Source organism: Spermophilus citellus (assembly GCF_964194105.1).
Source record: "Spermophilus citellus genome assembly, chromosome: X".
NCBI lineage: Eukaryota > Metazoa > Chordata > Mammalia > Rodentia > Sciuridae > Spermophilus > Spermophilus citellus.
Genome location: NC_138190.1, coordinates 79,026,706 through 79,044,317, shown reverse-complemented (window position 1 = coordinate 79,044,317; position 17,612 = coordinate 79,026,706).

Below are 17,612 nucleotides of genomic sequence, written 5' to 3'. Positions count from 1 at the left end.
TAGCAAAATACCGATGGGCATGGGCGTGTAGTACAGTGATAGAGTGTGTGCTTAGAATATGTGAAGACTTGCATTAGAACCTCAGAATCAAAACCTAATGACAACAACAATTTAAAAAAGAAGAAAAAACCCTAAAGGATGAATAATTTTTAAGAAGCATTTTTTTTGCACAATTCTGAAGGCTGAGTTCAAGAGAAAGTTAGCAACATGCTCAGTGTCTGTGTAAGGGTCCAGACTTTACTTACAAAATGATACCTTGTTACTCCATTCTCTGAATGGAATTAACATTATGTACTCAGATAGTAGAAGAGAGAGAATGACAGAAATAATATATCCTATAACTTCTTTTATAAAGGCTTTAGACCTATTCCAGAGGAAGGAACATTCTTTACCTAATGATCACCTAAAATGTGATATCTCTTAATAACTCTACAATGGAGATTCAGTTTCAACATGAATTTTGGAGGGGCTAAACATCCAAAACAAGCATTTCTATAAACATAGTTAAATTTTTAACAATTTTGGTTAAATTTCACACTTTCTATTAATTTCCAATACTGTCACCTTGGCCTCATCAACTCATGGGTATATTATTTATCAAGTTAAACTAGCTTTACTCCTTAATGTCTATTTGTTTCTTGAATTAACCTATTCTACACAGTTTTGTCAGGATAATTCCTGTAGAAGAGTACTAATTCATCTCATCAATAGATTTAGAATCACATGATTATCTTAATTGATGCAGAGAAATAATTTGACAAATCTTAGAATCAATTCATGCTCAAAACACTAGAAAACCTAGGCATAGTATGAACATATCTCAACATTGTAAAAGATACATATGTTAAATTCAAGGTCAATATCATCCTAAATGGAGAAAAATTGAAAGCATTCCCTCTAAAAACTGGAAGAAGACAAGGATGCCATCTTTCACCACTTGTATTCAATATAGTCCTTGAAACCCTAGTCAGAAAAATTAGACAAAAGTAAGAAATTAAAGGGATACAATATATAGGAAAAGAGGTACTTGAACTTTCTCTATTTGCTGAAGACATGATTCTATATTTAGAAGACCCAAAATTCCACCAGAAAGCTTCTTGAACTCATACACAAATCCAGCAAAGTAGCAGGAAATAAAATAAACACCCATAATTCAATTGTGTTCCCATACTTCATTGATGAATCAGCTGAAAGAGAAATCAGGAAAACTATCCCATTCACAATCACCTCACAAAAATAAAATATTTGGGAATCAATCTATCAAAAGAGTAAGTGACATCTACAATGAAAACTACAGAACACAAAAGAATGAAATTAAAGAAGGCTTTAGAAGATGGAAAGATCCCCCATGTTCTTGGATATGCAGAATTAATATTATCAAAATGGCCATACTACCAAAAGTGCTATACAGATTTAATGCAGTTATTATTAAAATTTCAATGAGATTCTTAATATAAGTAGAAAAGCAGTCATGAAATTCATTTGGACAAACAAGAGACGCAGAATAGCCAAAGAAATCCTTAGTGAGAAAAGTGATGGAGGAGGTATCACATTTTCAGAAATTAAGTTATACTATAAAAGTATATTTAAAAAAGAACCCCAGTGTGATGTTGGCACAAAAACAGACATGAAGATCAATGAAACAGAATAGAAGGCACAGAGGCATACCTACATAAATACAGTTGTCTCATACTAGGCATCCTAAACATACATTGGAGAAAAGATAGCCTCTTCCAGATATGGTACTGGGAAAACTGGAAATCCACAAGTAGTAGAATGAAATTGAATCTCTGTCTCTCATCCTGCATAATATCCAACTCAAAGTAGATCAAGGACCTAGGCATTATATCAAATACTCTGAGCCTAAAAGAAGAAAAATTAGGCCCAGCTCTCCATCTTATATGCTTACAAACTGATTTCTTGAATAAGATTCCTAAAGCACAACAAGTAAAATCAAAAATTAATAAATCAAGATTTGATCAGACTAAAAAGCTTCTTCACAGCAAAGGAAAGAATCAAGAATGTGTACAGAGAGCCTACAGAATGGTAGAAAAGCTTTTTTTCACCTGTACTTCAGATAGAATACTAATCTCCAAGATATATAAAGAACTCAAGAAACTTAATACCAAAAAATCCCCAAATCACCCAATCAGTAAATGTGCAAAGAAAATGAACAGACACTTCACAGAAGAAATACAAATGGTCAACAAATATATGAAAAAATTTTCAACATCTCTAGTAATTTTAGAAATACAAATTAAAACTACACTGAGATTTCATTTCACTCCAGTTAGAATGATGAATAGAAGTAATAATAAATGTTGGTAAGAATGTGGGAAAAATGTACATTCATACACTGCTGGTGGGAACTGAAACTGGTGCAACCACTCTGGAAAGCAATATGGAGATTCCTTGGAAAACTTGAAATGGAAACACCACTTGATCCACTAATCCCACTCTTTTGTTTATACCTAAAGGTCTTAAAATCAGCACACGAGTGACACAGCTTTATCAATGTTTATAGCAGCTCCATTCACAATAACTAAGCTATGAAACTAACCTAGGTGTCCTTCAACCGATGAATGGATAAAGAAAATGTGGTGTATATACACAGTGGAATATTACTCTGCCATAAAAAAGAATGAAAGTATGGCATTTGCTGGCAAATGGATGGAACTGGAGACTATCATGTTTGGTGAAATAAGCGATTCCCACAAAACCAAAGGCCAAATATTCTCTCTGATATTGGATGCTAACATAATAATGTGAAAAAGGGAAGAATAGAAGTTCATTGGATTAGACAAAGGGGAACAAAAGGAAGGGATAGGAATGTGAAAAAGAAAGTCTATAGAATGAATTGGCATAGCTTTCCTAAGTTCATATATGAATGCATTACCAGTGAACCTTCAAATCATGTACAACTTCAAGGATGGAATCCTAATTAGAATATGTTATATTCCATGTATATATGTCAAAATACACTGTACTGGGGCTGGGGTTGTAGCTCAATGGTATATCACTTGCCTAGCATATGTGAGGCACTAGATTATATCCTTATCACCACATAAAAATAAATAAATAAAGTAAAAGTATTTTGTCCATCTACAACTAAAAAAATTAAAAATATACTCTACTGTCATGTATACCTAAAAACAAAGAACTGATTGCTTCATCTTTAGTGTAGAAATGGGGAATCAGTATAAATGGGCATGAGTTGATGGAAATATACTAAAATATACTAGATTGTGGTAATGAATGTACATTTCTGCAAATAAACTAAATGTATTGACTTATATCTTTAAAATGAGTGAATTTCATGGTATGTCAAGTATACTTCAATAAAAGTTTTAAAAAAATGACCTTACTTACCAGATGGGAAAAAAGTCAATCTTTCCCCACAATATTATTAAATTAACATTCTTCATTTTATGATAGTTCTCTATGAGCTGACTTCAGATTCCTTCACCAACCTTTTTTGCCATTACATACATTTGACACACAGGAAAGCTTATATTTTAACCTTCTTGAAATATGATTATTCACATCATCCTTTATAAAACTATTTGTTAGATTAATTCTTTTTTCCAACTTTGTGTTTGAGTAAATGCTTTCTCTTTGCTAGTGTAAATTCTATAATTTATACAAGGCTATGTTTGTTAATGCAGCCTCTCCCTTTCTCTGTCTCTATTTCCCTTAGAATGGTTCAGTTAACAATCAATTTTAAGTCACATATATTTAAGTTTTATTCTTACCTCCACGACTTTTTATTTGAGTGACTTGGACAACCTATTTACTCTGATTCACAATGCAAATGACATGTAGGTTATAGGACTTTTTTGATGATTAAATTAGACTCTTCCATTCATTCAAAGTGCCTGCTTTCATAAAACTGATTTTTGAATGGAGAAGGCACACGACAAGCAATAAATGAATAAATAAACTGTACAAATTTCACTATAAGCAAGTGTTATGAAGACCATGAAACAGAAGAGTGGAGAATTTCTGAAGGTAATATTATTTAAGATAGGATGATCACAAAACAACTCTGACACTGACATTTGACCTGAGCTTTGAAATAAATGAAGGAGTAAATTATAAGAAAGGTTGTGGAAAGAGAATTTTAGAATAAGGGTATTTCTAGAGCAGAGGAAATCTAAGTATTGAAACTGTGAGGTAAGGTGTATTTGGTTTGTTGCAAGAATATCTGGACAATCACTGTGGCTGCAGCAGAGTGAATGAGGTAGAGAGGCAGAGAATTATATGACATTGGAATATTCATCAAATTCAGACTAGGCAGAGTCTTATAAATCATAGTAAAAATTAGATTTTCTTCTAAGTGCAATGTATTATACTCGCTCCTATAGAAACTTAGTAAATGTTAATTACATTGCCACCTTTCTTTCTTAAAATACCTATAATATTTATAGTTTACAATAATAAATTATAAGGAGAGTTATGCATTATTTCATATATTATTATATAACTGAACCCTCTGTCTCCTTAATGATAGGATCTGTTTCCCCTCTGTTTCTTAACAACAATGCTGAGTCTTGATGGATTATTGCATACAAATAATAAAGTGTTTATTTCTATTACATAATTACAGTGTCATTTACTAACTAAATCACTATTTATCAGTATTTATGATATTTATAACATTACTTTTAGATGTAATGTTCTAAAATTCTCTTTCCACAACCTTTTTTATAATTTACCCATTCATTTATTTCAAAGCTCAGGTCAAATGTCAGTGTCAGAGTTATTTTGTGATCATTTATTGGGAATATATTCTATACCAACCACTGATCTAAGAATGGGGATATAGTATGGAAAATGACAGATATAGTTCTTCCTCAATTTAGTAGACATATATTCAGGAGTCACAAGGTAATTCAAGTAGTCCTCCAAATTAGTTGCTTTCTCAGAACATTTGGTACTGAGGTAACTATGTCTTTACTCAGAAAATAAACTAAATGTTATATTACTAAGCAAAGTTTCATCAGGAACAGTATTCATATTTTTGAACATATAAACCTGCACTATTATTAATGCTAGGGCAGTATGCAAACAGCTTAATTACTTATTTATATTTAAAATGTGGATTTAATTTTGGGCTGGTACTTTTTAAAATACAACAAAAATCACTTAGAATAAGGATCTCACATTTAGATCTTTCATTAATGTAAAATTGCTACAAGTTTCCAGAAATTTTTTCTCAGTTTCTATATTACCTTGTGGACCAGTAATAATTGGTAATCCTACCCAGATAACCTGGTTATCTGGTTTACAGACCACATTTTGAGTAACAATGTTCTAATGGATAAGGTGATGTGTATTGTAGAGATGAGTTGGTTGTTGCTTGTATAATAAAATTGAAGCATTAAGCAACTATAAAATGGAAATAAAAATAATTAATGAGTAAGATGAAAATTTAAATAAATTAGATTAATTTATGTATTCATTCAATATTTTTTAAATGATGCAATATGCTACTACCTTCTTGAATATCAGATTGAAGTTCTATTCATTTTTCCATTCTCAGCACTTTGCATATTGGTTATTATTCCCTAAGACTCCAAAGGAAGAATGACTTACTTATTGGACATCTAAGGGTGTAGAATACACATTCATTTTGAAATTAAGATGTTTCCTTTTTTGAGTAAGTTTTTAGGTGTAATGAAATTTATGGACTCAATTTTGTAAAAATAGTACAGGAATTCAAAAATAGTGACTTTAAGCAATTAAACAAATGGATTCTTTTGGAAATAGAAATCACAAATATACTGGGTCAAAATACAGTACTCATATTATTTTCTCTCAACTAAACACCTTAAATACTTTAAAAATATTCAATATTTGCAACTCACTTACAATGAATGTATCAAAATTTCACAAGCTTTGCACCATGATTCCAAATGTATTAGGATCTTTATGTATTTCACAGTGAGATAATCCTTTCTGACTCACAATAGGAGATTTATGGGAATAGTAAGAATTTTGGTTTTCAATGTTACCATTAGGACTTTATTCTATTTGAACAAGCACAGTGTTAACATTTTATTTAATGCAAAACTTCCTTCAGACCTCTCAAGAAGGCAATTCCAATGTTCTCACAAGAATAATGAATCAGCTGTCAGTAAGATTTGGTTTTCTGCTGCTATTTTGTATTTTAGATTGGTGACAAGGCCAAAGGATTTACTATCTTTGGACCACAGTTTCTTCTCTTTTAAAGTAAGGAAATTAGAATACTATTGAAGGCTTAATTCCATTCTACCATTAATTCATCAACTTTTTAATCATTACAACAAATACTTATTAAGCCTTTATTATAAAAATGCATCATTCTAAGAATTGATAAGATCATTAATTTAAAAATAAAGTGTTCTGTCTTCAAAGAGTTCACTGAATTTTAAATGAACAGACACATGAATAAAGACTACAATGTAAGAGAAATAAATGCTAGAAGCTAAATAAAACATAACAAAGTACTGAGAAATAGTGAAGGCTTATCTGAAGAAGTGACGTTTGTATAGATATTTAAATGAAAATTTAATTTTCAGATAACTGCAAACTTACCTGCATTCATTAGGATTAATACAGAAAAATTCTGTTTCCATTAATGACCACATCTTTCCAAACTATAGTATATTACCAACCAAGGTTGCTGACACTGAGACAATCTATCAACCTTTTTAATTTCACTGGTTTTTAAATGTGGTTATTGTTATATGTGTACTTTGTTATATGCAATTTTATCATGTGTGTAGGTGATCCCCACTATGGTCAGATACAGAGTGGTTCAATCCCTATGTGGATCTTTCCCTGTTGCATTTGTGTAACTACATCTAATTGCTACAACTCGAATTAATATATGGAACAATAAACTATGTCAACTTGTGGGATTGGCTATATTTTTAACTCACCATAGTTCATTGGTTATTTGTCCATGTGATACAAATTTTCCTTCCATTTTATGGCTGAGTAATATCCCATGATATGATGTACCATACTTTAGTTGACTTGTTGAAGGACATTTGGACCATTTTCATTTTTGTGTGTATAAATAATAAAGTTTATATAGAATTACAATAGTAAGATGACAGAATGGAAAGTTCTAGTCTCTTGTTTTCCATAGATATATCAAGTATTAAAAATGAGATTGACTAAAATAAATTTGTGAGTGCTCTGGAAACAAGTCAAGGATCTGGCATGGCCAAGAAACTTCCAAACAAGAAAAAGAAAAAATTATAGGAAAATTCTTGGTCATTTTTGTTCATTCTTATCCCACCTCTTCCTGGTGGGGAATAGTCGGTGGTTTATAGCACAATTTCCAGTTTACCCACATCAGATAAAAGAAAGCAAGTTCAATCTATTTGTGATCCTCCATTTTGTCTGTGGGGTGCCTGAGAAACTGACTCTTATATACTGTCTGGGAGCTTAGATAAGAAGAGCAGTATTGATTGAATCTTGGATTTGAAGCTGAAGAAGACAGTGGCAATTGTTATGACATTTTAATACTTCAAGGAGATTGTAGAAATGCAGTTGCTTAGCATAAGGAAGTATGAGAAGTGGGATGCAGTAGAATTTTTGAGGTGCCATGAAAAAGCAAGTATAACAATTAGGGAAATTATGATATTTAAAAGCATTTGTATAAGAGAGATATTTGGAAAAAACACATGCATATAGAGAACATGTCTCAGAAAACTTTTGAGTCTCATGACAGGCTTATTAGAGAAGAATTTCATTCACAAGAATCCAGTCTTCAAACACTATGATGTACCTGTTTACCCAATGTTCATTTCATCAAAAAAATCACAAAGCATGTAAAAAAATAATTTCAAAATGTGAGTATTGAAAACAAATGACAGAAGTACAAGAACACAGTAATATTTTTTCAGCAGGAACCTTAAAAATAATAAGGAAGTAGGATGATACCTTTAAAATGAAAGAAAAAGTGATCAAAAGTAGACTTTAAGGAAAGGATCCTGAAAGCTGCTCAGTTGCAGACCCTCTATCTTAATACCCACCAAAAACTTGGTACAGCTGAGTGTGAGCTGATTTTGGAGAGTAACATAATGATGTAGGATAATGAATAGCTCAGGGCAGTGAATAGTGCAAAAAGAGCAGAGCTATATTGTAGGCTTTGACCTAGACTCCCTCAGCTACTCCCCTGAGGTTGGAAATGGAGCTTTGACTGGAAGGCTAGGGTGAGTTCCACTGTCTCATCCAGCACTAACCTACCCAGGACCAGCCCAGCTTTCCTGGTTATACTTAGAAGAGAAGCTAAGCCTTCCTCCTCTAAGTCTGAAGATATGGAAAATGAGGGAAATGTTGCTATCCCCACCCTGAATATCTGGCAAAGTCTGAGATTATGGTATCATTTGATAAAGACACCCATGTCTCCTGAAAAGGTGGGGAGGGGTGATATGTGGTAATACTGTCCTTCAAAAATGAGGGTGAAATTAATATATTATCAGATACACAAAAGCTGACAAGTTATTTATTATCAGTAGATCTACCTAAGAGAAATACTAACAGGAGTTCTTCAAGTGGAAATGAAAGGAATAAGACTGTATCTCATATATAAATATAATTGTTAATGGTATGTACATGGACAAATATAAAGAGTAGTATTATAACTTTGGTTTGCAACACCACTTATTATACTTATTATACTGTAGAATTTAAAAGACAAAAAGATAAAGAAATTGCAGATCTATATAAACAGAAGTAAAATATAGAAAGATGTAATTTGTGATATCAATAAAAAAGTGGAAAGACAGAACTGTAAATAAGATTTTTATGCAATTTAAGTTTAATTGGTATCGATGTAAAATAGGTTTCCACAACTTTAAGATGTAGTACATAATCCCTATCGTAAAGACAAACACAATATTTATAGAATATACACAAAAGGAAAAGTAAACAATATCAAAATGTGTCATCATTTACACAGAAAGAAACAAAAAAATGAAAGAAAACCTAAATAGAGAATAAGATAGTTGGAAGGAAATAAGGGACAAAACATCTATAAAGCATATAACAAGATGGAAATTGTAACTCATTCCCTGTCATTAATTATGTTAATTATAAGTGGATTGAAATGTACTATCAATAGACATGTATTGGTTGAAGGAATAATAAACAGCATGTAACTACATGTCGTTTTCAAAAGACTATCTTTAGATCAAAGGAAATGCAGAGTTAAAAAATAAATTGAAAAAAGATATTCAATGTAAATAATATCAAAAGACAGCAAATGTGGCCATACCAATAGAAGACTCAATAGAATTTAAGTAAAAACACTTTTCAATAGACAAAAATTATGATATTGTGAAAAAATAGTCAATTCACCAACATGAAACAATTATAAATTAATGATGAATCATCAGAATTCCAAAATATTGGAAACAAATGTTTACAGAATTGATTTGAGAAACAGCTCAAAAATAATACAAAGGGAAACTTTAATACATTTATTTAAATTATGGATAAAAGTTAATTCAGAAGATTAATAGTAAGATAGAGGATTTGAAAAATATTGTAGACCAAATAGATTTAAAAGACAGAGAAAACTCAAACAACAATAGCAGAAATAAATTTTTCTGAAGTCCACCTGCAACAGCATCTGTAATAGATAAGATGATATTCCACAAAACAAGTATTAGTGAGGTAAATTATTAAAATAAATAGGATAAAATAAAATTTCCAATCCCAATGAAATGAAAGTAGAACTCCACAACAAAAGGAAAACTGGAATATCCACAAATATGTGGAAATTAAATAACACACTCTTAAGTAACCAATGTATTAAATAATAAATCATAAGATAAATTGTAAAACATCTTGAAAATAATGAAAATAAAACCACAACATAGAAGAGCTTACATGATGCTACAAAACCGGTGGTAAGAAGGAAAATTATAACTGTATATGCTGACATTATGAAAGAATTAATATCTTAAATCAATAATCTAAATTTATAGCTAAGGAAAAAAGAAAAGAAGAATAAATTAAACCAAAAGTTTACAGACACAAATAAATAATAAAGGTGCTGGGGATATAGCTTAGTTGGTAGAGTGCTTTCATTGCACACATAATGCCCTGGGTTCAATTCCAGCACCACAAAACAAACAAACAAACATACAAACAAATAATAAATGTCACAGCAGAGATGAACAAAATAGAAGAAATATGACAGAAAAAATATAGGGAATCATAGGATGGTTCTTTGAAAAGATCAGCAATCAGCTAGATTGTCTGAAAAAGAAAAAATAATAGGAGTTTCATGTAATGAAAGTTCACAATCAAAGAGGAGACATTATTATAATGTAATAAATACAGAAACAAAAGGTATTTTACAAAAGTAGAAAACAGTGAACAATAGTACACTGAAAATTAGATAAACTGCATGAAATATAATAATTCCTAGAAACAACTTACCAAGATAGAAACATAAATAATAGAAACTTGAATATAGAAAAGAGATTGGTAAGGAAAAACCTCCAAAGACAGACACAGGATCATATGACTTCACTAGTGAATTCTACTAAATATTTTAAAAAGTATTAACACCAATACTATTCAGATTCTCCCAATCATTCAAAAGTCTTAACTAATTCATTGTATGAGGCCAGGATAATCTTGATACCAAAGAGAGATAAAGACAGCATAGGTATAAAAAAATACAGATACAAGCTGGACATATGGCTCAGTTGTTAGAGTGCTTGCCTTGTGTGCACAAGGCCCTGGGTTCAATCCTCAGCACCACACACACACACACACACACACACACACACACTCACACACACACACACACACAAATATACAGACGAATCCCTATTGAATAAGGATGCAAATAAAAATAAAAACAAAAAACATTACCAAACAGAGGCTAGCCTGCATGAGGCACTGGGTTCAATCCTCAGCACCACATAAAAATGAAAAAAAGATATTGAGTCCACCTATAACTAAAAAATAAATATTAAAAAAACACTACCAAACACAATTCAACAGCACATTGTAAGGAATATACATTATGAGGAGGGATTTATTTCTAGAATGCAAAGATGTTTTAATATATGAAAATAAATTAGTAAAATATGCTACATTATCAGAACAAAGAGAAAAAACCTAAATGATCATCTCAGTTGATTTAGTAAAGACATTTAATTAGTGAAAGTGTTTAACAAAATCTAAGACCCTATTATAACAAAAGCACTCAATAATGTTGTAGTAGAAGCTGCCTCACAAAGCTAGGTGTGGTGTCACATGCCTGTAAACCCAGAAGTTGGAGAGGCTTAGATAGGAGGATCACAATTTCAAAGCTAGGCTCAGTAACTGTCCCTGTCATCCTGTCTATAAATAAATAAAGAAATAGCACTATGAATGTGGCTCAGTGATTAAGCATGCCTGGATTCTATCCCTGTTTTTTTTTTTTTTTTTTTATAAAAAAACATCAACCTTGAAAAAAAAAATTGAAAGTTTTAGATGTTCTGATTTTGAAACTCACTATATAAGGCTTCTTTGTTAGTCAGCTTTCTGTTGCTGTAGAAAAAAAAAAACACATCTGAGAAAATCAACATAAGGAGGAAATATTTATTTTGGCTCATGGTTTCAGAAGTTTCAGGACATGGTCCTTTGACCACATCACTCAGGCCTGTGGCAGGGTTACATATCATAGCAGAAAACATGTAGCGGAAGAAACTTCTCTCACTTCATGGCAGATGGTAAGAAAAAGTGGGGGGAGGGAGAGAGGAAAAGGAGAGAGAAGAGGAGACAAGAGGGAAGAAGAGAGGAGAGGGAAGAGGAAGGGTGGCGGGGTGGGGGGGAGAAAGAGAAAGAAGGCACAAAAGTCCCCAAATTCCCTTCAAGGGCATATCTTGACTGAACTTCCTCCAACTAGGCCTCACCTCTTAAAAGTTCTATCTTCTTCCAAAAACACAACAGTTTGTTAATCAAAGCTTTAACACACGAGACTTGGAGATACACTCCAGATTCAAACTATAACAGTTACAATACTCAAAAATATTTGGTACTGATATAAAGACAGAGAAATAGAACAATGGAATGGAACAAAGTGGTCACAAATAAATCCACATATCTTATAGGATCAAATAATTTTTTACCAGGATTCCAATATCATTCTCTTGGGGAAAAGAAAATTTTAATCAAATTGTATTGGAAAAACTATATGTGGACATTGGAAATAATGAAGTGGATTTCTTACAAAAATTAACTAAAGTGAATTAAAACATCACAAAAGAACTAATAAAAACATAGGGGGAAATTTTCATGACATTGGACTTGACAATGATTATAGTGTGTATGGCTCCAAATGCAAGGCAACATAGAAAAATATTTAAAGATTACATCAAAATTTTAAAAAAGTTCACCAAACAATGCTATCAAAATAGTGAAAAGATGATATCAGGAACGTTCAGGGTGGTAATAAAAAATTAGTGAAAAGATAACACACAGAATAGAAATATTTGCATATCTTACTGTCTGATATATTTCAATGCCTATCATATAAAGAACTCTTACATCTCAACGAAAATGAAAAAAAAAAGCTCTCATTTTAAAAATGTGCTTAGGACTTTAATAGACACTTGTCTAAAGAAGATATATACATGTCCAGTAAGTACAGGAAAAGATGCTCAGAGTCACTCAACCTTAAGGATACCTAATATTAAAACATAGCAATGTTGGTGAGGATATAGAGGAATTAGAGCCCTCTATACTGTTTGTGTGAAAGTGAATTGGTACAGTTACTATTGAAAACTGTATAAAGGTTCCACAAAAAAATTTAACAAAATCGCATATTATCCAGATAATCTACTTCTTGATACATACCCAAAACAAAGAAAACAGGGTCTCAACATATTTGTACACCAAGGTGAAGTTCATAACAGCTTTATTCACAATAAACAAAGGAATTAGTAACCAAGATGTTAATCACAAAATGCATGGAGAAGCAAAATGTAAGATAGAAATACACACACACACACACACACACACACACACACACTCATACACTGGTATATTAAAGAGAAGGTAATTCTGACATATAATACCATACTTAACGAGGAACTTGAAGTAGTTAAATTCACAAAGAAAAAATGTAGAATTACTAAGGACTAAGAGGAGAGGGCAATAGGAAATTTTGGATTAATGGATACAGATTTTCAATTTAATTATTTCAAAATTCAAAATGGTGTGATAGTTGCAAAATGATGTCGATGTAATGTGTGTCAAGAAATTGAAACATAAGTATTTTTTAAATGGAAAATTTTATGTTATGTATATTTTGCCACAATTAAAACAATGAGTCTACTGTCTTTCATATGTAAATTTTTGAATAAGAATGATGTTTGATTTTTCTAAACTAAGTCTAATTGCTGAGGGTTTTTGTTTTTGCTAATTCCATATTTAGTGTTCTTAAAAACTGTCAAACTGTCCAAAGAGTGGCTATTCCATCTTACATTCTCACTAGCAGTGTGTCAATTTTCCAGTTATTCTGAATCCTCACCCACATTTGATGTTGTCAATAGTTTTTATTTTAGCCATTATGACAGATTTCAAGTTTTAAATTTTATGGTTTTATTTTGCATTTCTTTAGTGGTGAAATTAGCAGCCAGATGAGTAATAATCTTTATTGTATATTTTATATAGTATACCCTTTCTGAACTTGCAAATATTTTCAATTTGCTTTGTATAGGTTTGCAGAGTACAAAATTTTAAATTTTGGGACTGGGGTTGTGGCTCAGTGGTAGAGTGCTCGCCTAGCACACATGAGGCACTGGGTTCAAACCTCAGCACCACATAAAAATGAAACAAAGATATTATGTCCACCTACAACTAAAAAATAAATATTTACAAAGATTAAATTTTGTTGCAGTCTAAACAATTATTCCTTTTATTGATAATAATTTTAGTATCAAACCTAACAACTTATTTCCTAGCCTTTGTTTGAAACATTTTTTTTCCTACTTTATTCTAAAAGCTTGGTAGTTTTACATTTTACAATTAATTCTACCATTGAATTGTGTTGATTTCTATACAGTGTAAAGTATAGGTGTAAGTTTATTTTTTTCTCTTCACTATGGATGTCCAATCGCTCCAGTGTCAATTGTTGAGAAGGTTATCATCTCTCCATTGACTTGCTTTTGTACTTTTGTTAGATTCAAATAGGTGTCTTTGTAGTTTATTTCTGGATGGTTATATTCTGTTCCATTGATCTATGTATTTATCACTCCACCAGAACTCCTGATTACTGTAGTTACATAGTCATCCATAATATATGGTCAAGGGCCTCTCCTAATTTATTCTACTTTTCCTTGTTGTTTTTGTGAACCTAGCATTTATGACATTTTTATATAGAGTAGTGCTTGGGTTTATGACATGTTTACATCCTAATAAACTCATTGTAAATTGAAAATGTGTATATGACACCTAACTTACTGAACATCATATCTTAGCAGCACAATGCTCTATATAGTATTGGTTATTCACCCTTCTGATCATATGACTGACTGGGAGCTGTGACTAAGAGCTGCTGTTCAGCATTGCATACTACATATTGTTAATTTTGGAAAAGATGGTATTTCAAATTTTAAAATATGGTTTCTACTGAATGTTTATCACTTTTGCATAATTGTAGAGTTAAAAAAATCATAGATGAACCATCATAAGATAGGAACCATCTGTATGTTTAAAATAAGCTTGTCTGTCAAGAAAAAAAGCTGAAATTTCAATATGAATTACTTATTTTTTTAAATAGTTGGACACAATACCTTTATTTTACTTATTTATTTTTATGTGGTGCTGAGGATCGAACCCATGGTCTTGCACATGTGAGGCAAACACTCTCCTGCTGAGCCATAACACCAACCCATGAATTACTTATAATGAATAAGCTTCTAATAAGTTTTAATCAATGTATAAAAATTGACATTTGATTACATTGAATATCTCAATGTTTCTCAACATCTACAGGTTTTATATTTATTTGATTATTATGAAGGTAATTCACCTCATTAATAACAATTTTCCCAAGTATTCTTTATGTTGTCATATAGATGGATTATTTCCTTGATTTTTTTTTGCATTTTTTTCCCTTTTTTATTGATTATTTAAAATATTACATAGCTCATGATATATCATCTTTCATACATTTGACTCAAATTGGGTTTTGAACTCCCATTTTCACCCCAAATACAGATTGCAGAATCACATCTGTTACATACTCACAATATTACATAATGCCATATTAGTGACTGTTGTATTCTGCTACCTTTCCTATCCCCTACTATCCCCCCTCCCCTCCCCTCCCCTCCCATCTTCCCTCTCTACCTCCTCTGCTGTTGTTCAATTCTCTCCCTTTTTTCCCTCCACCTTGCCCCTCATAACCTCTTATAATTTTATGTATCATTGAAGGTCTCCTACCATTTCCATATGCTTTCCCTTCTCTCTCCCTTTCTCTCCCCCCATTCGTCTTTGTTTACTGTAGTCTTTTCCTCATGCTCTTCCTTCCTGTTCTGTTCTTAGTTGCTCTCTTTATATCAAAGCAGACATTTGGCATTTGTTTTTTAGGGCTTGGCTAGCTTCACTTAGCATAATCTGCTCTAATGCCATCCATTTCCCTGCAAAATCTATGATTTTGTCATTTCTTAGTGCTGCATAATACTCCATTGTGTATAGATGCCACATTTTTTTTTATCCATTCATCTATTGAGGGGCATCTAGGTTGGTTCCACAGTCTAGCTATTGTGAATTGTGCCGCTATAATTATTGATGTGGCCGTATCCCTATAGTGCGCTCTTTTAAGGTCCTCAGGGAATAGTCCGAGAAGGGCGATAGCTGGGTCAAATGGTGGATCCATTCCCAGCTTTCCCAGGAATCTCCATACTGCTTTCCAATGGCCTCACCATTTTGCAGCCCCACCAGCAGTGTACAAGTGTACCCTTTTCCCCACATCCCCGCCAACACTTATTGTTGTTTGACTTCATAATGGCTGCCAATCTTACTGGAGTGAGATGGTATCTTAGGGTGGTTTTGATTTGCATTTCTCTGATTGCTAGAGATGGTGAGCATTTTTTCATGTACTTGTTGATTGATTGTATGTCCTCCTCTGAGAAGTTTCTGTTCAGGTCCTTGGCCCATTTGTTGATTGGGTTGTTTGTTATCTTATTGTTTAATTTTTTGAGTTCTTTGTACATTCTGGATATTAGGGCTCTATCTGAGGTGTGGGGGGTAAAAATTTGTTCCCAGGATGTAGGCTCTCTATTTACCTCTTTTATTGTTTCTCTTGCTGAGAAAAAACTTTTTAGTTTAAGTAAGTCCCATTTGTTTATTCTTGTTATTAACTCTTGGGCTATGGGTGTCCTATTAAGGAATTTGGAGCCCGACCCCACAATATGTAGATCGTAGCCAACTTTTTCTTCTATCAGACGCAGTGTCTCTCATTTGATATCTAGCTCCCTGAGACTCATATGATAGGAAAAGACATACACAGGCTGAAGGTAAAAGGTTGGGAAAAATCATACCACTCAAGGCCCTCGGAAGCAAGCAGGAGTGGCCATACTCATATCGAATAAAATCAACTTTTAACCTAAGTTAATCCAGAAGGATAAAGAAGGACACTATATACTGTTAAAAGGAACCATCCACCAACAAGACATAACAATCATGAATTTCTATGCACCAAACAATGGAGCAGCAACGTTCATAAAACAAACTCTCCTCAAGTTCAAGAGTCATATAGACCACAACACAATAATTATGGGTGACTTCAACACACCACTCTTGCCATTAGACAGATCCTCTAGACAAAAACTGAAAAAAGAAACTATAGAACTCAAAAGCACAATCAATAACCTAGACTTAACTGACATATATAGAATATACCAACCATCATCAAGTGGATACACATTCTTCTCAGCAGCACATGGATCCTACTCAAAGATAGACCATATATTATGCCATAAGGCAACTCTTAGTAAATATAAAGGCTTGGAGATAATACCATGCACCATATCTGATCATAATGGAATGAAACTGGAAATCAATGATAAAAGAAGGAAGGAAAAATCCTACATCACATGGAAAATGAACAATATGTTATTTAATGATCAATGGGTTATAGAAGACATGAAGGAGGAGATGAAAAAATTCTTAGAGTCAAATGATAATACAGACACAACATACCGGAATCTATGGGACACAATGAAAGCAGTTTTAAGAGGGAAATTCATTTCTTGGAGTTCTTTCCTCAAAAAAAGAAAAAAACAACAAATAACTGAACTCAAACAACACCTCAAAAACGTAGAAAAGGAAGAGCAAAACAACAGCAAATGTAGTAGAAGACAAGAAATAATTAAAATTAGAGCAGAAATCAACGAAATTGAAACAAAAGAAACCATTGAAAAGATAGATAAAACTAAAAGTTGGTTCTTTGAAAAAATAAATAAGATAGACAAGCCTTTAGCCATGCTAACGAAAAGAAGAAGAGAGAGAACTCAAATTACTAACATACGGGATGAAAAAGGCAATATCACAACAGACACTACAGAAATACAGAAGATAATTAGAAAGTATTTTGAAACCCTATA